The sequence below is a fragment of the Alexandromys fortis genome, unplaced genomic scaffold, assembly GCF_014885135.2.
Source record: "Alexandromys fortis isolate MF-2015 unplaced genomic scaffold, M_Fortis_MF-2015_v1.1 scaffold_166, whole genome shotgun sequence".
Taxonomy (NCBI): Eukaryota; Metazoa; Chordata; class Mammalia; order Rodentia; family Cricetidae; genus Alexandromys; species Alexandromys fortis.
The window spans coordinates 164,614-187,180 of NW_026068102.1; positions in this window are offsets into that span (position 1 = coordinate 164,614).

Below are 22,567 nucleotides of genomic sequence, written 5' to 3' on the forward strand. Positions count from 1 at the left end.
ACATGATCTGTGGGTACCCTCCATGAAGCTATAGATGCATCAGGCACATCACAAGTGAGGTTAAGAAGAGGGTGTCTGGTGTACAAGACACAAGTTTCATTCAACATCTGCCAAAGAGAGATAGTCCCAAAATCTCTCCCATTTCAGGATTTTTTTCATCTATAAATATCAGCTTTATCTAGTATTTCATAAGAACCATTTACCCCAAAGGCTTCACAGTAGGGGGGTGAGGGGCTATAAGCAAAGGCAACAAGCCTCAGTGGCTTCAGGGTGAGTAAGGTTTAAAGCCATAAAGACAATCTAATTGGTCTCATCAAATAAGGTGGGGCTTCTAATCCCCCTATATCTCTAGGCAGCTTGGTGAAGGATTCCTTAGGGGTAGTGATGGGAAGTTTGAGGTATATAAACTTGAGGTATATACAGGAGTGTCGCCCATGGACATTAGCATGGATGCAGGCCCCAGCATCTGAGGAGGGTCCTCAGGAAGTATCTCCATTCGAAGCACAAGTATAAGGCCATGATCATATCCATTTTATTATAGCTTATTCCTCACATCTTCCCAGATAACCAAAATAGGTCCCTTTTCTTCCCCTGATCTATAAACCTTAATGTCAGAGGGTTACATCTAAATCGAGTGCATCTTCCATATAGGGGGTTCCAGGATAGGGGTACCTGGGAGACATGGAGATTATTATATCTCCATGTTGTTTTATCCAATGTCCAGTCCCAGTCTGCTCACATCCCCAGGAAAAACAATAGTAATCAAGAGTCCTGTTCCCCCACTCCTGTGGTTTCTAATAGTGAAGGCAGTCTGGTTGTTTCCTGGTCATACATAAGAGGGTGTCTACAGGAGGGCATGTCTCTTAAGGACATGAGAACATCCAGGCTCACTCAGGTAAGATGCCTGGGGAGGGTGTAGCCCGAGAGCCTCCATATTCAGGTCTCCCTTTGATCCTCAGAATACAGTCTCACATGTCCCAGCTCCCATGCACCAAATCACAGAGGTCAAACACAAGGTCAGGCCACCAAGTCTAGGATGCTGCCATCTGAGAAGTCTCATTTAGGATCCCCCCAGTGCTAACGCTCAACAAAATCCATGTCACCTTCTGTGGTTGTTGGGGGCTTGCTGCTTGGATTTTAGTCACTGTGAGAAGAGTTAACATGATTACTGCCAGGACAGCCATCTGAAATAGATAAACAGGCAACACTTTGCTCAAGGGTCAGTCTTCCTTGGGCAGTGGTGATTTTGTTTTTCTTGTGTTTGAATTTAAGAGTTGTCCACCGTATTATCTTTTTTTTTCTTTATTGTTCATCTTTGTCTTCCCTATTGTCCTTAGTGGAGGGGAGAAATTTTAAGTTATGAGCAGGTAGCCATATAGGCGTTTGCCCTCTGTTTGGGAAGACACATCCATATCACCAGTCCTATGTCAAAAAGGGATTTGGGCCCCTCTATTAGTTAGTGAGAGGATCCCTCTGCATAACCTTTAGGCAGAGCCAATGTTTCTGGAATCTATTTTGTTCATCTGATATTTGAAAATTTAAAATATTGATGGTTTATAATGCTTTTTGCAGTTGTAGATGGGAGGACACTTCTCCCCCAACCGTTTTTGTTTTATAAGAACCTCTTTGAGATACTGATTATATCTTTCCTTCCTTTGGTTAAGGGGACTGGAAGGTACCCCCCCCCTGTCTAGTTTAAAGGTTGATTACCAATGGGTTTCCCATTTATATCAAATTTGGAGTGTCATTCTAAGTCCCAATGGGACCCCTTGTGGCAGCGAGTGCAGGGAGACAGAGGGGGTCCCTTCAGTACCTGAGTGCCCTTTTGTGGGCAATCCCTCTTAAAATGCCCCAGTTGACCACATAGGAAAAATTTTCCAGGTGCTTGCTTTTGCTGTCCAGCTGCCAGGGCTTAAGTAATAGGGGAGGCTAGAGTTTGGGTCTGGGCCTGAAGGGCACTACAAGAGTCTGGTTGGTATGTGACTGGGTCTCAACATTCTGTGATGCCACAACCCATTGACTCAGGGTCCCTTCCCTAAGGCCAGCACAAGATATCCTAGTATCTTGGTTCATACCTTCCCAGACTAGGAGCTTAGTAAATTGGTCTCTTAGCCCACCAGGCGTCAATTTCTTCTCAAAGCTCGTCTGCACATGAACAATAAAATCCAGAAGCGGCTCCCCCAGTTTTTGCATCGGGCTAACTATATGTGATTCAGTGGATCCCTCCTCCAGATTGGCCCAGGTCTCCAGGCCTGCTTGTCTAACTTGGTCCTGATATGGAGACACAATTATGGCTTGTTGAACCCCAGTGAAAAAGCCTTCCTCTGTACCAGTTAGCATTGGATAAGTGATGGGAACGGAGGGGGGGGGCGGGAGTCGGTCACTCTATTAAACTATGACCTAGTGCAACAAGCCCTCTTAAAGAAGGCTGTCCATTTAACGTGTAGGAATCCCCCAGGGTAGTTTTTGCCAGATCATACCAGTCGTTGGGGAGACAAGGATGGTAGGCTACCTTCTGATGGAGGGTCATGCCCAAAGGGGAGTTGGGGCCATCCTTAGCCACTGCCTTCCTCAATTCTTTTAGGTCCTTAGATTCCAAAGAATACCAAGCTAGGGGGTGGTTAGGGTCAGGGGCAACATTGACCCAGAATGCTTGGGGTCCATAAACCTTACAGTCTAAGTAGGGTTTGAATCCACAGGAGGTTCCACTATTGGTTCCTCTGTGTGAGAGCCCCAACTTTGCAGTTCCTCCTGAAGACTGGTATATTCATTTCCTCCTAACAGGATGGAGCTCCATTATTTGTCCCCTTCCCCTCTCCTATTTTATCCTTTCCAGGGCGGCTGGGGGCGTAAAGTGGTGGCCACTCCTCGACAAAGAGAATATCTACTTTCCTCTTTGTCTTTGCTTCTATCTGCCGTATTCCTTCCTCCTGGGATCGCTCTTCAGTAAATTGTGCCCATTTTTGATCTTCCCCCTTGTATGTTTTCTCCCATTCTTTTGGTTAATTGGTTACTTTTGGATTCTCCAGACCTCTCCCGATCTTTGACCTTTTCTTGCTCCTCGCCTGTCAACTTCTGCCCACCCTTCTAGCCAGTTGGTTATTTTCAGATTCTTTAGGCCTCTCCAGGTCTCTGACCTTTTCCTTACCTGTCCTTGGGGAAGGCAGAACAGCAGGGTGAAAACATGCCTTAAGGGCCGTAATAGTCAGATAGAATCCTAATGATGGGGATATATCAAAGTGTTTTTCCCTTTCTCTGGCCAGAGTCTCCACCCAGTTCCATGTATCCTATGAGAAAAGATTCCCGGTGGGTACCGGGGGGGGGGGGCAGGGTAATTATATTTTCCCATGCCTGGATCTCATTGTAGTCTGACAATTCCAGGCCTGGGATGAATAGCATATTATCTCAGTGTCTTAAACACTGGACTATTTTTGTGTGAAGCTGCATTACCCATCATGGGGTCTCACTCACCTTGACTGACTGCTTTGCTCTGGGACCAGTCATATCCTTATTCAGGCACCAATTGCCAGGCCTCCTTAGCTTTATTCTCCAGGGAAGGGTGAGTGCTCTATCTGCCGGTTCCACAGCCCATGATGCAGGGCAATCAGATAGATCCACAGCCCCATGGCTCAGGACAATCCGATGCAATAGGGAGTCAAGTCAAACAGGAAATTGGTTTATTACTGTGAACATCAGCTTATCTAGGTTAAGTGATATCATGTGATGTGGGGTATCCCAAGCCAATGAGAGACAATCAAGCCCTCCCCCTGTTTGGAGGAGCTTCTACCTAGATTTTGCTATTTCATCACCCCTCCCTCCATAGCTTTGAGACTATCCTTTAATCGAGCCAGGCTTTTCTCTGTCCTACAGGCCTTGAGGTAAAGGCCCTGAAATAATTTTGACCCAATATGAAAGTTAAAGTTGTTACGCATTTTCTTAAGTGTCTTTCAGTCATTTTAGATTCCTCTGTTTAGAGGTCTCTATTTAGGTATGTACTCCATTTTTAATTGGATTATTTATAATTTTGATGAACAATTTCTTGAGTTCTTTGTATATTTTGGAGATCAGTCTTATGTCTGATGTGGGGTTGGTGAAGATCTTTTCCCATTCTTTACGCTGTTGTTTTGTCTTGCTGACTGTGTCCTTTCCTTTACAAAAGCATTTCAGTGTCAGGAGGTCCCATTTATTAATTTTTTTCTATCAAAATGTTTGTGCTACTGGGGTTATATTGAGGAAGTGATCTCCTGTGCCAATGCGTTCAAGTGTACTTCCCACTTTCTCTTCTATAAGATTTTGTGTGGTTGGAGTCATGTTGAGGCCTTTGATCCATTTGGACTTGAGTTTTGTTCATAGTGATAGATATGGGTCTATTTTCATTCTTCTACATGTTGATATCCAGTTCTGTCAGTACCATTTTTAAATATGTTTTCATTTAATATTTTTTGTTCCTTTTTCAAAAATCAGGTGTTCGAAGGTGTATGAATTAATATCCAGGTCTTCGATTCAGTTCCATTGGTCCTCCTGTCTTGAATCTGTAGATTGCTTTCAGTAAGATTGGCCTTTTTACTATATTAATTCTATCTACCCAAGAGCATGGGAGATCTTTCCATTTTTCTTCAATTTCTTTCTTCAAAAATTTAAAGTTCTTGTCATGTCATACAAGTCTTTCACTTGTTTGGTTAGAGTTACTCTAAGATATTTAATGCTATTTGTGGCTATTGTGAAGTATAAGGCTTCTCTGATTTCTTTTTCAGCCCTATTTATTGTCTGTGTAAAGGAGGGCTACTGATTTTTTTTTGAGTTAATCTTGCATCCTGCTATATTATTGAAAGTAATGTAGTTTATGAGTTGTAGAAATTCCTTGGTAGAATTTTTGGAGTTGTTCATGTAAACTATCATATCATCAGCAAATACTAAGAGTTTGACTTCTTTTCTGATTTGTCTCACCCGGAACTCTTTTTGTTTGTTTTTGTTCTAGCTAGGACCTCAAGAACTATATTAAATAGATATGGAGAAAGTGGACAACCTTTTCTTGTCTTTTCCTGATTTCAGTGGGATGGCTGTGAGTTTCTCTCCATTTAGTTTAATGGTGGCCATCAGCTTGCTCTATATTGCTTTTATGATGTTTGGATATGTTCCTTCTATCCCTCCTCTCTTCAAGACTTTTATCATAAAGGGATGCTGTATTTTGTCAAAGGCTTTTTCAGCAACTAATGAGATGATCGTATGGATTTTATTTTTCAGTTTGTTTATATGGTAATTACATTGATATATTTTTGTATGTTGAACCATCACTGGATCTCTGGGATGAAGCCACCTTGGTCATGGTAAATGATTTTTCTGATATGTACTTGGATTTGATTTGCCAGGACTTTATTCAGTATTTTTGCATCAATGTTCATGAATGAGATTGGTTTGTAATTCTCTTCCATAGTATATCTTTATGTGGTTTGGGTATCAGGGTAATTGTAGACTCATTAAAAGTGCTTCTATGTTTCTTTTGCTTTTATTGTGTGGAACAATTTGAGGAGTATTGGTATTAGTTCTTTGAAAATCTTGTAGAATTCTGAGATGAAAGCATCTGGTCCTGGGTTATTTATTTATTTATTTATTTAGGATTTCTGTCTCTTACCCACCACCGCCTCCCATTTCCCTCCCCCTCCCCCAATCAAGTCTCCCTCCCTCGTCAGCCCAAAGAGCAATCAGGGTTCCCTGCCCTGTGGGAAGTCCAAGGACCACCCACCTCCATCCAGGCATAGTAAGGTGAGCATCCAAACTGCCTAGGCTCCCACAAAGCCAATACGTACAGGAGGATCAAAAACCCATTGACATTGTTCTTAAGTTCTCAGTAGTCCTCATTGTCTGCTATGTTCAGCGAGATCAGTTTTATCCCAGGCTTTTTCAGACCCAGGCCAGCTGGCCTTGGTGAGTTCCTGATAGAACATCCCCATTGTCTCAGTGTGTGGGTGCACCCCTTGCGGTCCTGAGTTCCTTGCTTGTGCTCTCTCTCCTTCTGCTCCTGATTTGGACCTTGAGATTTCAGTCCGGTGCTCCAATGTGGGTCTCTGTCTCTGTCTCCTTTCATCGCCTGATGAAGGTTAATTTGCATAAAGGACAATAGAAGAAAAATTACTGTAAGTTCAAATATGTTAATATAGATGTAAGTTCAATCTTCTCTCCAAGATTATTCCAGTTCCTACTATTGTATAATAAAGCCTTAAACCTACTGGCTTAATTTATCATTTTTCTAGTTATTCAGTCCTGAAACCCAACTTCTCAGGAAGAGCTCTATTTAGTCTGTCCTTCTACTCCATGGAGCCAATTAGGATCTGCGCAGATCCTGGTAGTCTACATGCTCTGAACATGGCTTCACTGGGTTTTATATGGTACCTTAGTAAGAGTGAAGGCTTAGAGAAAATAAGGTAATGCGGGATTTCCCTCTGTATGCTTGAATACAATTAATGAATAAAGAAACTGCTTTGGACGTATAGCAAGACAGAACTTAGGTAGGCAGCGAAAATTAAGCTGAATGCTGGGAGAGAGAAGGCAGAGTAAGAGAAAAGCCATGAAGCCTGCCAGAAACATACGCTGGGAACTTTACCCAGTAAGCCACAGTCATGTGATGATACACAGACTAATGGAGATGAGTTAAATTAAGAAGTAAGAGTTAACCAATAAAAATCTAGAGTGAATGGGCCAAGCAGTGATTTAATTAATACATTTTCTCTGTGATTATTTTGGTTTAGAGTAGCCAGGAGGAACAAGCGGCTGTTACTACATTAAGGCCCTGCTGCTCCTGGTATTTAAGATGGCCTTTCCATATGGACCTCCTGTAGTCCAGGCAGGATTCTTACACAGAAACTCAGGACTCCAGGACCCAAGTGGAAACCAGCCATCATGACTGATACATTCTATTCTTCCAGGATATTAAGATACGGTGGGTTCTAAACAAAAGGAATTAACCCCTTACACAGAATTCCAGGCAACTGTGTCTATTGTTAGATCTCTAGAAAAAGTGCCACATGTATTTTCTCCTACATGTCTTAATTTAATAGCTATGCATATGTAACAGAACTAGAAATAAAAATCAGAGCAATTGACCCTTCACTACTTGAAATGATTTTTTTTATTTATTGTTATCATTTGAGTTTAAATGAATTTGAGTTGAAAACCCATATAATTTTCATTCTGTGTTTTGATGGCTTGTCACACCTCTATAAAAAGGGATGGGATTAAAATTTCTTTAAATGGGACTAATTTGAAAATCCATTGATGTTATGTTTTCCTGCCCCATATGGTATAGATTTTGAAGAAGAATTCTACTTGTCTCTTAGTTGGGGAAGGATGTATTTGAAGTCACTTTAAGAGAGAATGGTAGTTATTAAACAAGCTAAATGCATGTCTGTATGCATATAGACTGATAAAAAATGTATATATACAAATATTCATATGCATTGTATATGAACATATCTAGCCAATACATTAATAGGAATACCAATCCTAAATTATTAGATTTCTTTATGGTCATGAATGCATTACATCTTTACATTTATAGAAAGGACAAAAACTTCTGTATTGACACATTAGAAACCGCTCAAAAAAAGGCATTTCCAACACATAAATCCCGATATTGGTGAGGGACATCATTCTCTGTTTGATCTACAGTTTCAAACAGCTTGGAAAAAATTCTAATAGGACATCTTTAATTAAACTCACATTCATGGATAAATAATAGTCTATCCTCTCTTTTATTCTGTAAAAGTACCCCAAATAACTTGACAGCCTTGATCATTTCAGCTGTTTGTACCTTCATTTATGCTGTATTTCAGTCAAGACATTTAGTGGTGTTTATCTAAATTACTGTATCTGTTTTCTTATCGCACGTTCAAAGCTGTAACAGAGAAACTAATTTCAAGTGCAAAACAGAATATCTCAGGGGCCCAGACACCAGCAGCGCTGCTGCATCGGGAAGAAAAGTCACATGTCACTAATAGATATTTGTCTTTGTAATGAGCTGAGGCAAAAGGAATGGTGGCTGTAATAAAATTACAGGAGCCTGGTATCATTAAAATATTCTAACTCTGAGAGCACACATCCGCGCCGGAGCTTACCTTAACTGACTCTGTGTTTAGTATGCTATGTTTTGAGATGTGCTAACCACCTATTTGGGGTAATAGGTAAGGACATTTCCAAGCTGAATAAAACTGTTCCAAGCTGTTACTAAGACACCATGATATGTATGGGCTGCTTTATCAGAAAGCTTGTCACTTATGACAATATTCCTTCACATAGCATCATTCTGTTATTATGTCAAGGACTGCTGTCATGGTGAGTGGTGTTAACATCACTGCATGTAATGATACCTTTTATGAACGTACATATTCAAAGGGGGCATTCATGCAAATTTATCCATTTTGAAAAAGTAGACTTTTTTTCAACATACCCTCACTATTTTTCTCTATTGGCCTACATGGATTCCGAGCTTAGTATAAAAGCTGACATTCAATCTTGGCTAAAACAGCTTCCTGATTCTAGAAACTGACTTATATAGACATTAGGGACCAGACCGTTCACTGGACAGACAGCTTCTCACAGGCATCCTTCCTGCCTTCTCAAGCCTTGCCCCTGCACTCTTGCCTTGAGTTATGCATAAGTATTTTCCACTCTCTCCTTTTGAGACATTCTCTCTCCTTCACATGTGTGTACCAGCTTCTTTCTTTGTCACAGAAGCACATCTCCTATTTTACCTGTTATCTTCTTATTGCCTGTCCAAGTATTTTCTTTAAGACTTCAGTCTCTCATAGCCTCTTGTGTCTTCCCCTCATGTATTGAAATACATGAGTTCATACATTGAACTCGTATATTTCCAGTTACATGGAATCCTACTAGCAGCAATCATGAGCAGAGGGCATTTTGGTGGCATGTAAATTGTGCAGAGTTACTTCACTGAATATTTCATTATTCTTTGAATTAAAGAGGACCATATGCATTGTCTGCTTGAGGTGAGGGAATATGGAAACCGTTGTTTTGGGCAGTGAGGAGAAGCTTAGCAGGACAGTGTCTAAGCAGAGCTCCCTGTGGGTATGGGGATTATGCTGAGATCAAACCTGTAAAAGAGTTTAACTTTGCCTTCTGTCTGCACATGACTCATTGCTTCCCTGCTATAAGGGCTGATACTCAGAGCATACCCTAAGAAACATCCTTTATTCTGAACTAGGACATGAAAATTAATTAGGGATCATTGTACTTTGCCTTTGCTATGTAATTTTAATTAAGACCTAGGTATTGATAGTTTTGGGGTTCTATTTCACATGAAAAAGCTGGTATTTATTTTTGGTAAATACTGTATAACTTGATAAAGGAGCAAATTAATGTCCTGAAGACAGACTTTTTTATTATTATTATTCGTTGTGGGTTTCACATCACGCAATCAAGCATTCTTATCCAACTTCTCTCTGTCCCCTTCCAAGCAGACTCTGTTTTTGCAACCTCCTCTTAAAACAAAACCAAATTTTAAAGAAAAACCAAAAACCAAACAATACAAGGAAACAAAGCACAACAAAACAAAAACAAAGAAGAGTCTTGTCGAGGAAGCTGTTGTGTGTCCTCTTGAGACACACATTGTACCTTTAACTCAATTAATCTTCATTTGCAAGTGTTCTTTGTCACAATTCTTTGTCATAACCTGGTCTGGTTCCAGGTCTCTGGTTTCTGATACACCATAATAATGGACTCTCATTAGGTCTCCCTTTCTTATTCTGTTGTTGTCCTGTATTAAAGAAATCCTGCAGTTTCTAATAAATAGGCTCATCTCATTCAAATGATGCAACAATGCATAGATTTGGTAGATATTGGGGTGGACCAACTCATAGCCCTGGTCTGGGCCTGGGTGGGAGCGGGGTGGGTCATCTCCCTAGGTTCTTCTCATGTTCACTACCTAGCAACCTCTCCAGCAATACCCTGGCTAGCTCACTCAGTGCAGCCTGCAGCGAGGAGTGGGGCCAGTTCTGCTCTCAAGCCCTCACAAATCCTTACCCCTTACTCTTCTCATCAGAACCGGCTCTGCTCTTTGGCCTGGGCTGCTCCCAGTGCAGTGGTGGTATTTGGAGTGCAGCTGCTGTGAATGACCAGCTGTGTTCCTGCTGAAGTTGGATTCTGTGATATCCATGGCCTGTGTTAGAAGGGGATCATAGAAACTATGCTGTGCTGTGCTGTGCTGAGCCTAATCCACCCTTCACTGACCCTGGGATGACTGCCTTTGCCACCCACTGATGTAGCAGATGATATCTCCCTCGTGGTCACCTCCCCCATGCCTACTCCCACCCGGCACTCTGGAAAGACAGTCCCTCACCATAGGCATGCCCTCACCTGGGAAACCCAGTAGAGCTGATCCTGCCGTCCAACCTGTGAACAGACAATGAGGGCATAAGAGCAAGTGTGCTGGCCCTGCCCCCTCTTGTCTGCCATGTGGTGGCATGGATGAGGGAAAGATGCCCTCCCTACCTCACCCATTATTACCTGCAACCAGTGATAGAGCTGGCTCTGGGGTCACAAGCGTGGGAGAACTAGCTCCAACTCTCACCAGTACAGTCTCTCTTTCCAGTCTGTGCAGCACACTAGAGCTGACCCTGTTGTTGGGATTCCAGGTGAACCAGCCCTAAAGGCATAAAAGCAACAGAACTGACCCAGCCCCTCCCCATCCAACTCCATTAGCAATCAGGAGAGGGAACCCTTCACCTGAAGATAGTTTTAAGGGTAATAATGTTTAAAGAATATTCTACTACTGATGTTTTTGAAGCTACTACGCTTTGTTTTTGAAATCAACATAAAAATATCATCTTATTCTTGTCAACTGACATCCCAGACCACACACATAGGTGAAGAAATGAACATATAATATTGATCTTTCTTTTTTAAAAAAACTTAGTTGTCCAGTTATATCATTTTATGACCTTTATGATAAGAATGAGTTTTATCAACTGGGAAACAGTGATCAAGAATGGAACCTAGTGGAAGAATTTATAATAAGCATAAGAAGGATCCTATTGATGAAGGATGCAAAGTACATGGGGCCTCTTCCATAAGGGTGAGTTTTATTCACCGAGAGACAAAGCTCAGGATTAGGGCATAAACATATCTCAGGATCTGGTGGATGCTGAGTCTAGTAGAAGAGCAAAGGATCACCAAGTTATTTTGACCATTTTAACTCCAGCACTCTGGATGACCAGATGCCCTTTTATTCTGCTCTTGAGGAAAGCAGGCCTGTGTACTTAGTGATTCTGTTTTCTCCAATGCTTACTCTAAGCTGTACTTTCTACAATATACTATATTTTGATCATTTTCTTTCCCATCCTCCAACTCCTCCTAAATCCTACTATCCCCAACTTTATGTTCTCTCTCTGTCTCTCTCTCAAAAACAAAACCAATCAACCAACCCACCAAACAAAGGAACAACAACAAAAATGCATTAAGTAAAACAAATATTAAAACAAAACACACACACTTCAATCCCTTTTGGGTTGGGCAATTATTCTTGTGCACCACACCTACCCTGGAATGTGATTCATGTACCAGTAAAATTTCATTGGAGAAAACTTTATCTTTTTCTCAGCAAGTATCAAATACAAATAGCTCCTTGGTTATGTGGAAGACTGTGTATACTTCCCTTCTCATGCTGGTTTTTGTCTGGTTTAAACCTATGCGAATCTATGTGAGCTGTCACAGTATCTGGGAGTTCATATGTTTATCAGTACCATGGTGTCTGGCCTCAGACTCACACAGTCTGTCCACTTCCTCGTCCACATAGTTCCCAGAGCTTTGAAGAGAGGGTTTGATAAAGACATTCCCCTAAGGCTGAGTGTTCCCAAGTCTCTCACTATCTGTGCATTGTTTGGGCTGTGCATCTTTTCTGTTCTAACTATCATCTACTGCAAGGAGAAGGTTCTCTAGTGAGGCTTGAATGAGGTATGGGTATTTTGGTATATCTTTATAAGTATTTTTTTATCCTATGTTTCTATAACAGAATAAAAGTTGATTTTCTTTTAGGGTCCATGACCCATCTAGTTTCATGCTTGTGGCCTCCTTAGCAGTGTCTATTATGCATTCTATCTCATGGAGTAGGCCTTAAATCGCACCAAAAAATTAAAAGTGCTTGGTTACTCCCATAGTGTTTGCGTCACTATCTTACCAGTATATATTTCAGGTAGGTTGCTGTTGGAGGTCACAGAGTTTGAAGATGATGATATTAATGGTTAATTTTATTCTCTATTAGCATACAAAGTATGTTCAAACATCATGAATGTGAGAAGTATTGCCATAAGTTTTGAAACTAGCCTTGGCTTCAGTATGAATCTTTGTCTCAAAAAATTTAGGAAAACCTATAAAGATAGTGTTTAATTTTTAAAATAATAACTTAAAATATCAGGAATTCACATTATGTAATGAAATATTTTAATAAGGCTGCACATCAAATTTATAAATTCAGAAGTAGAAAAAAATTGTATTGCCAAATAAAGTACTAAATAACCTATATAATGTATAGTTTTATGGGTTAGTTTTATGGTAGTAAAATTACAAAGTTAGTTATCACCTTAGGATAATACAAACTCAGAAAAGCCAGAAGTATCTTCATTCCATTAGTATTCTATAATAACTGAATGAAAAAATTTTTCTTAATTCTCCTTTCTAGTTATGTCGTGGTCCCTAAGATGATACTTGAATATATTATTCTTAAAATAATTGTTGAAACTAGAGAGACAGCACATTATTAGTATCTACCACTCTTGCAAAAGGCCTGAGCACACATGCACACACATATACAAATAATAACTATAACTCAAAATAAAATTAATCTGTTTAAGATTTATTAAATACACAGCAGTTTTTAGCTTTAAGCCCCAGGGATAAGCTGAATTGCGTACTACCAAAATTTGCATGCTGAAATCTTAACTCAGATTGCCATAGCATAAGTTATGATTGTAAAACAGATGAGTCTTTATAACCACGTAAAAGGGACGAGGCTGACAACATGGCTGGTGTCATGAAAGCACAGACAGTCTTTACGTGTGGACATAGGGACTTACGAAGAATGCCGTGGAAACCCGGAGACAGTTAAACATAAGACAGAAAGGAAGACCCAGGATGGGCTCCACCTCCTCAGATGACACATTTATTTTGGTTAAACTTACTGGTTCATGGTGCTTTGATAGTTGTAGCACACAAAATAAGAGAGGAACCTAAAACTCAGCAAGAGCATCTGAAATAAACAAATTGATAATCACATGCTGACAAATAGGAGTTTTTCAAGTTCACATAATAGCACCCAACCTCATGTTTGCTGTGAAGTTTGACACTGGAGCAAAAGGTCTGTCTTGGATAACATCACATAACCCTATAATCACGGGTCAAAAGAGATATCACAATATATCTTTATTAAAATATGAGTCAGAAGTGTTTATCTTACATTGTGGAGATTCAGAAGATTCTAAAATTTGTGGCAGTATAATTCTCAAGATTAAGAAAATTAAACATAACCACTAAAACAGAAAATAGCCTGCCAAATTAATAAAGAATAAAATGGAAATATAAAAGTTTAGAACATATATGCTAAAAGATCCCTAGAGTCTCTGTGTCTTTCATATAGGGAGAAAAAGGAGGAATATACCTAAACCCTGAGGACATGCCTATAAATACAACTATCTCATAAATAATATCTTCTGATAATGCCATCAACATTATAAATTTTATTTTGTGTAATTAATTATCCATCAGCAGATGGTCAAACATGAAAATAATCAGACAAGTAACATTATACAGAATGTATTTATGAATAAACACAATTCTGCACACAGGCACACATACACAAACACACACCCATATACATATGTAACAACAATTAATGTAAGTAAAAAAGAAGCCATAATTTTAAAGAAGCCCAGAAGGGATATATGAGAAGATTTGTAGGAAAGCGAAGAAGAAAAATGATATAATCATACAATCTCAAGAAAAAGTAAGTGAAGTAATAAAGAAAAGGAAATATTCAATAAAAGAACCACGATAATACACTTTAGAATAAGTTCCAACAAGAACAGATAAAATGCAAATCTACTATTTCAAAAAGTATTATTTTCAATATAAAAATTGTTATGTTAAATAGTTTGTTTCCTGATAGCTCAAGGATTGTTTCTCAGTTTTAACATTACCTACTGCCAAATAAAGGCAGAATACGCATGGAGTATAACAAAGCAATGCTTTAGGCTCCCTAAAATCAGACTTAACATTTTTGCTTTAAGAAAGGCAGCATTCCCTATGTTAGGAAAGTCTGCATCATGTAAAGCATAGTCCAGACAATGTGAAAAAGATGAAGATGACTCACAGGGTGCCTGTCACTCCTTTCCTTTGCTGTTGCCCTCAGTGATGTGTCCCACGTAGACTTTTCTGCTGTAGTGCATTTATTTGCTTCACAGTCAGCAAGGGGCAAACTTGCAAGCCTCAACCCTGGGAACTGGTGTGGAAAAATCTGCTACAAAGACTTGCTCCACTGAAAATGTATGCACATGTGCTGTGTAAAATTAATGACTCTACTAAATATTTAAATGTTCATAAAATATTCCAACTTCTGCTTTCTTCATGTAGTCCTCTTTTTTTTCTGAAATTCAGTATATTTGAACAGAACAATCCAGACATATGCCATCTTTAAAGATTTCTCATAATTAAAATATTTATAAATAGAAATTTTATTAAAATTAATTTATGTTGCCAAGATAACTAAATGAAATTATTTTAGGATGCCTATACAGACTCAAAGGTTCAGGACGGCACTAGTGAGAATTTAATTCTTAAACCTTAATTCACTGTTAGCCAGTATCATTTACAAACATTGGTTTGTAAATATGGGTTCAACATATCCAGTGTCTTAGTCCTTAGGCTCCTTTTAGGGACATGGGGGACAGGAGACTGCAAGACAAATGAAATGGGTGAAGCCAAGCAGGGTGGAGGCAAACTGAATGGTGAAATGCTAAGCTGGGTCTTACTGCACTGAACCTTCTAAAGCTCACCCAGCACAGAGAAGAGGGCTTTTAACCCAACTCCACCCTAAACTGCTCCAGGGTCTACATATCTGTTTGCAGGCTGGACATGCTTGAGTGCAGGGAGAAGCAGAATTCCATCTCCACTGAAAACACAGCTGAGGGTGCTTGCTTGTTACTGGGTAGCCCTTCGGGAAAATCATTTTACAAAAGGGAGTGAGCATGAATAGGTGTAATGGGAACAGAGATACAATAATTTCTAACATGTAGAGCTTTTTTTTAATCTGTGCCCACGATTATTCTAACATCTGATTTCTTTTAGTTTTTAAAGAATGACATGGGTATCCTTTTCTATAATAAGTAGAATACAAAGGTCCCCAATTTCAAAACACTTCTGTGGAAAGTAAATTATGTCAGAAATAAAATGCGAGCCAATTTTGAAATTAAATCCTTGTTCGGCATATTTTCCATAGCCAAATCATCATGTGGGGTAAGGGAAGTGAGGATGGAACAAAGGACTCAGGAACCAATGCAAACTAAAAGACCAAGTGTAAATGATTGCCTCTCTGAAAGTGGTCCTACCTCATCACTCCGGACTTCCTTCCTTACTGTCAGCACTGAGCAATAACTGAGAACTAATAACCTGAACTGAAAGAGAGAAAGACAGACAGACAGACAGACAGACAGACAGACAGACACTGAGCTTCTCTTGGGTATTTGGAAACTGTAAGCCCACCCCCAGTGACACCCTTCCTCCAACAAGGCGGCACCTCCAAATCCTTCCAAAACAGTCTACCAATTAATAAACAAACATTCAGATATATGAGCCTAGGGTGTTGTTTCTCATTCTAACTACCACAATATCTGCTAACAAAAATAGATGAAGTTTGACCCAAAATTAGTCAAAATTGGAAAAGACAGATTAAAATAATTCACTTGCTCTATCATTATGAATTTCTATTATATCTAATTATGCATTTTAATTGCAATTTACCTTTAACTGAATCTCCTTTTCTTTGCCTTTAGCATTGTGGTTTTTTTTAAGATAGTCATTTATCAGGCTATATTTTCAAGTAATTGCTAGATAAAACAGAGCTGTCTGATAAAAACATACAGTCTGAATTTGTGTTATGGATTAACTACATTTCTGGTTACTGTGATAAAAAATTATGAGAAAAGCAACTTAAGAAATAAAAGTTTATTTTGATTCACTGTTGGAGAGTACAGTTAACAATGGAGGGGAAGGCAAGACCACAGGAGCCTGAGGTCACATTGGATCTACAGTTAGAAAAGATAATGAGAAATCCATTTTAAACAAATCTGTACCTTTTGTCAGTGTAGAACCACAGGTCCATAATTACACTCCCTATATCCAGGATGTGTCTTCCCATCTCAATTAACCTATCCCAGAAACTTACGGACATATATCCAGAGGTTTGTCTCCTAGGTGACAGTATATAGTAGCATGTTGACAATCAGTATTAACCATAGCAGTTCTGTATCTTAACGCATTAACATTCAAACATGACTTTTAAATTTTTATTTCTTCTCTTTCCACCTTTCCATAAACTCTTGTCCCACTCATAATGCAAAATGCATTCAATATGATTTCAGCAGACTCCTTAATATGAGCTCATATTCTCCTTTGAGACTTAGAAAACTAGTTAACCACAAGCCCCTTTCCACATTGCTAGCCAGAAGCAAAGAGCATGCATTTCCATTCTAAAAGAGATGGAGAGCAGCATAGTAAGAAATTTCATTACAAAGCAAGCAAAATTCAACAGGGAAGTAAGCAAAGTCTGAAACTTTCAGGCTTTGTTAAACACATACTCAGAGAGATCTGCAGCATCTACCTCCAAGTGTTGTTACTGCAGATATAGACTGCAATACGTAATTTTGAATATAAACCCCTTTATATCCTCATATAGGATGGGAGGTCTCTAAGTTACTGTTCTATCACACTGACAAGACACCATGATGAAAACAACTTGGCACAGAATTTATTTAATTAGTGACTTTCTTACAGTTTCACAGGATCGATCCATTACAATCTTAGCTGTATTGTGGTAGCATCTAGGCAGGCAAGGCACCGGAGAAATAACTGAGAGATTACATTATCCTGATCAGCAGACCATAGACAGATGACAGACAGACAGACAGACAGACAGACAGGGATTCAAAAAGAGACTGAGCCTACCCTGAGTATTTGAAACCTCTAAGCCTACTCCCAGTGACATACTTCCTCCAACAAGGCTACACTTTTCAATCATTTCCATTCCCGGATAACTAATAATTCAAATATATGGGCTTATAAGGGACATTATAATTCAAACCAACACAGTAGGTTTTTAAATAATGATATAATTTCATAACAGTTATTCTTTTCTTAGAATGTGTCATGCCTTCAATTTTAAACTTCCTTTCTTTCCCCACCTAAGAAACTCTCTTTCATTTTTTTTTTGCTTCTTTTATTTTTTTTTCTCCCTGTAGGAAATACAGTTCACTATACTTAGGGAATATGGCAGTAAGAACATGAGTCAGCTGTAGCGTTGCATCTGCAGTGAACAGTGAATGGTGGTGCTATTTTGATCAATAGATGGGTGTCACCCATATTTAGGATGGATCGTTTCATCTTAGTTAAGCCAATCTAGAAACTCTCAGAAGTACATTGAGGCTTGTTTCCTAAGTGATTCTGTAGCTATTCAAATTTAAAATCAACATTAAACATTAGAGATTAAATCAACAACTATTACTTACACTGTAGTTGACTGAGAGCCAAAATAAAATGTTTTATTCATAACTTTAATTAAATGATTTTAAAAGCAGGACCTTGTAGATTAAATGATGCTTTGGTTTTGATAGAGTAGAATCTCAGAAGCAATATTTGAAAAAATATTAATATTTAAATTTGAATCCTAGTAACAGATGATTAAAAGACCCATAATAGTAAAAGATCATTTGTTATTACTGTTGTTAAGAAATAACTTGGACTTTAACTCTGTTGTTTAAAATGTATCTGTACCTTGTGCTTAATAAGCAGAAGACTGCTCTTTTATTTCCCAACTGAAATATATCTCTATATATCTAGAAGGCATAGCTAACATAATTAAAAGTTTTAATATTACAGATAATTATATATTAATCTATATTTTTTAACTATACATTTTTAAATGAGCTGCATACATATATACAGAGTAGCTAATTGACCTTAAATTTGTATCAATAGACAAAGATTCATACCAATGCATAGTATTCATCTCTATATTATATCCTCCTCATTTCCATTAATCATAACCAACTCATTTAAAATTAAAACAGACATTTATAAACAATCATTTTGGAAATCTGGGCATTGTTTTCTATAAACTGTTTCCTGGTGTTTATTGGGAGAAGTATTTTTAGGGTTTATAGAGATTTTTCAGGGGCTCTTGTTCTATAAAACCACATTAGTGTGGAAGAAATCCTCAGGTTCTCATCTTCTGTGGAAACAACAGCAGAACCTCTTTTCCAAAGTAACATATTCTTAGACTCAAAGTCAAGATACATTTAAAACATATATGTTGGTTTAGCTTAGCAGCGCCCAGAAACACAATAATGCACATAATCCAGACACTCTGTGTATTTTCATCTTTATTTCGTTTATTTTTTATTCCTTTAATCTATGACTGCCTGTACTCTTTTTTATTTATTTTGTATTTATTTATTAAAGATTTCTGCCTCCTCCGCCCCACCGCCTCCCATTTCTCTCCACCTCCCCCAATCAAGTCCCCCTCCCTCATCAGCCCAAAGAGCACTTTGGGTTCCCTGCCTTGTGGGAAGTCCAAGGACCTCCCACCTCCTTCCAGGTCTAGTAAGGTGAGCATCCAAACTGCCTAGGCTCATACAAAGCCAGTACGTGCAGTAGGATCAAAACCCAGTGCCATTGATCTTGACTTCTCAGCAGTCGTCATTGTCTGCTATGTTCAGTGAGTCCGGTTTTATCCCATGCTTTTTCAGACCCAGTCCAGCTGGCCTTGTTGAGTTACCGATAGATCATCCCCAATGTCTCATTGTGTGGGTACCCCCCTCGCGGTCCTGAGTTCCTTGCTCGTGCTCTCTCTCCTTCTGCTCCTGATTTGGACCTTGAGATTTCAGTCTTGTGTTCCAATTTGGGACTCTGTCTCTGTCTGCTTTCATTGCCCGATGTACTCTTTTATATTACTTTTATAGTCTCTTTAAAGACTTTATTTAAAAAAAAAACTATTTACTTCTTTTCTGTCTGTATTCTTTTTCCTCCTTCTCAAGCCTATGTACACTTTTTAAACATACTGTGTCTCATTCAGAGATATGTTTTTGTCTGAATCTGTCTTTATTACACAGCTGTAATCATTTTTTGACCAGAAATGCCTTTTTTAATGCTAAGTGGGCATGGCTAGGACCAACTCCAGACCTGCCTATATGCTCTGACTAGTCCAAGATGGTGGAGGCATGTTCCTCACCTCTGCTATACATGCTCACTGCCCCATCTCCAGGGACACAGCAGGTAAATGTTGTCATTAAGCAATTTGTAGCACTCTGCTCATAATCCCCATTTAAGTGCAGCACCTCCCGAAAAAGCCAGAGTTTGTTCTGCAATCACGAACCAGGAAGCTGGGTCTTAATAAAGAAGCCATACAATTTTTTGACAGTAATTCTGAGTCAGGAATACTTCTCTTAAAGGAGCCGTGCCTCTGCTTGCCACCAGCAAACAGATAGAGATTCTATCTGAAAAAAAAAATGTGACTACCAAGAATCTGTGCTTAACTGTGTTCTTTTATATCTAGAATTCCTTCCCAAGGTCTCTCAATTTTTTTGTGGATGTAGTGGCCCCTCTTTGGCCTGTCATTTGTATCCCGACTGCTCAGACCAGAATATTCAAACAGAAACTATATTAGTTATAGTACTGTTTGGCAGAACAAAAGACTAAAAATGTCCCCTTGAAGCAGTCTCCTGGGACTTTTGTAATAATGAATATTTTGAGGTAGGTAGATTTTCCAGTGATTCTTCTTAATTGAACTTGACTGTGTCAAAGCTTAAATGCATAATATTTTTGGTGCATATTTGAAAAAATTGCCAACCCTTTTGAAAAATTAGATTATTGGGATTGTCACAAGTTGGCTTTCATCACACTCAACGTTTATGGACATTAAATTTTCTAGTAGGAATTTTCCATTTAATGTTTTGCCTTCAAATATAGTAATTATGTTGGAATTGAAATCAAAATGGCAACAAGGAGATGTTGATCACTGTTATGTGTGAGTCTGAAGGTATTTGAGAGAAAATACTATCGTTTTCTTTAAAGTGTAACAAAGGATTGTTGATTCTTAGGAAAACTCCACATTATTAAATGGTATAGGGGAAATAGGACAGAAAAAAGGCTTGACAATAAACCAAAGGTGTCATTTGTGGATTAGAAAGATTTTCTTTTAACATGTATATTTATTTCTATTTCCCATTTAATTATTGTTTAAAGCTAAAACAGATGAAANGTGTAAAGAGCCTCTGTTAATCTCTTTGAAGGAATGACTTGAGGAAACTTGCCTAACACAGTTATCTTAAATTTAACCATTGCCCTGCAGTGTTATTTTTTTTTAAAAAAAAGGGATGTTTTCCAACTTTCTGTGTCAGTTTTGGAAGGAAAATTTATTTCCTACTTATCTAGAATCTACAACTTGCTAAGCTTCAACTGTTCTTGATAACATTCAGACTTATTCTAAGCTCTCTCTGCTTCTTCACTCCTTAAAAAAGTCAGTAGGAAGCTTAGGATTTTTTTAAATCTCTAAAGATAAACATGAATTTGCTGTGAAAGTTCTCATCATGTTTCCATGCCCTTCATTGCTTTACCTTTCCTGTTTTTTGTCCTCCCCAACACATACTAGAACGAGGCCACACATATTCTCCTTCTTTTATTCTGCTCAAGGTTCCATTCTAGGGGGCTCCAAATCTGGACATGATCCTTAGTGAGTATTAGAAGGCAAAGCACTATTATATAATATAGTAATTTCTGGTCTTGCTAAAACTCTCTTTGTCTCTTCTGGGCATTGACTATAATCCTTTTTTGTTATGCATGGGAAATATAAGGAATCAAATTAATTTGATTCTTTGAAATGTTGAAGGCTTATTTCTTTCCTAGGTATTGAAGTGGTTTCACCATTCATTACAGAATATTTTAAAATTCCATACATACTGCCTAGCATTATAATCCTAAATATGGCAGCTAATATCTATTTGAACAAAGCATTTTCCTTTAGATAGGGGCATGGGTCTGCACTGTTGGGTTTATATTTTAGTGCTATTCAATATAACAAAAAATCCTCTGAGAACGCTGCAAAGTAAATAAAAAATAGCTTCAGTAAATCACAAAATTAGCTATTTCTTGCTGGATCAATATAGCACTTTTTCAAACTGAGGGACTGGGCTACTGCTAGTAACAGATTTACTCAAGTACTAAAAGAATCATGCTGTAAGCCTCATGAGTGTGGCATTTGCCTCTTTTAGCACACACACAACTAGACTATGTCTTAGCTTTAAAAGAAAATTGTCCACCATTAGCAATTAAGACTTCTAAATTACAACTGCCCTGCATTAGAAGTGGCACATCTATATTTATGTCTGAGGCTTTTCTTCTCTCTAATGCTAGGTTTCAGGACTGGTATCACATCTTACTCCATTTTGATTTAGAAACTATGTCAGAATATGAGACAACACATTATCAATCATGTATTTCTTCATTACTTTAGTCGGCCATTTTATTTTAGCTCGCTTTGAGTTTTGTTCATATTTTTGTTACATTAAGTCTGTAAGGAATCAACTTGGTGTCATTTTATATCTTTCTTTAAGGTAAGTGTTGAAGGAATTTTAGACATATTATTGGCTGAAGATAGTGACCCAGATATAACTGAGTGTGCTTAAAGGAATTTTCTCAGAAGTCTTGTTGCCTGCACTGTGTTCCTGCTTTACTGGTAAAGGTAATTTCAAACACAAAGTTCAGTAATGTGACTTTATAGCAGGGTTTATATTTCTGTCTCTTTGTCCACATTTTTTCCTTGTAATGTATCAGTCTGCAAACTATTTACCCCAGTCTCATACGACCCTTAATGTAAAAAACATATGCATATGTTTGTTTATATGTGTTTTTTTTTTCAGTTCCAAGACATACTGTCGAACTCAAAATCTTCAGATATTCTGAATTTTGTGACAAATGCCATAGTACTTGTTTGCATATAATCCATGGACATCTTTCCATACATGGTACAGCCTTTTAGAGCTTAGTTATTGTCCTGAATTCAATGTAAATATAAATTCTGTATGTGATGATCAGTGCTGTCAACTGGACAGAACCTAGAACCATCAGAAAAATGGACTTTTGAGTATGACTCCAAGAGATAGTCTGGTTGCACTAATTGAAGTGGGCAGACCTGTTGGCTTGCCAATTGGTGGGAGGCACCAATTCCCTGGTTAACATCTTGAACTATTTGTATTGAAAAGTGAGCTGAACAGCAGCCTGCAGTCATTATCTTCTG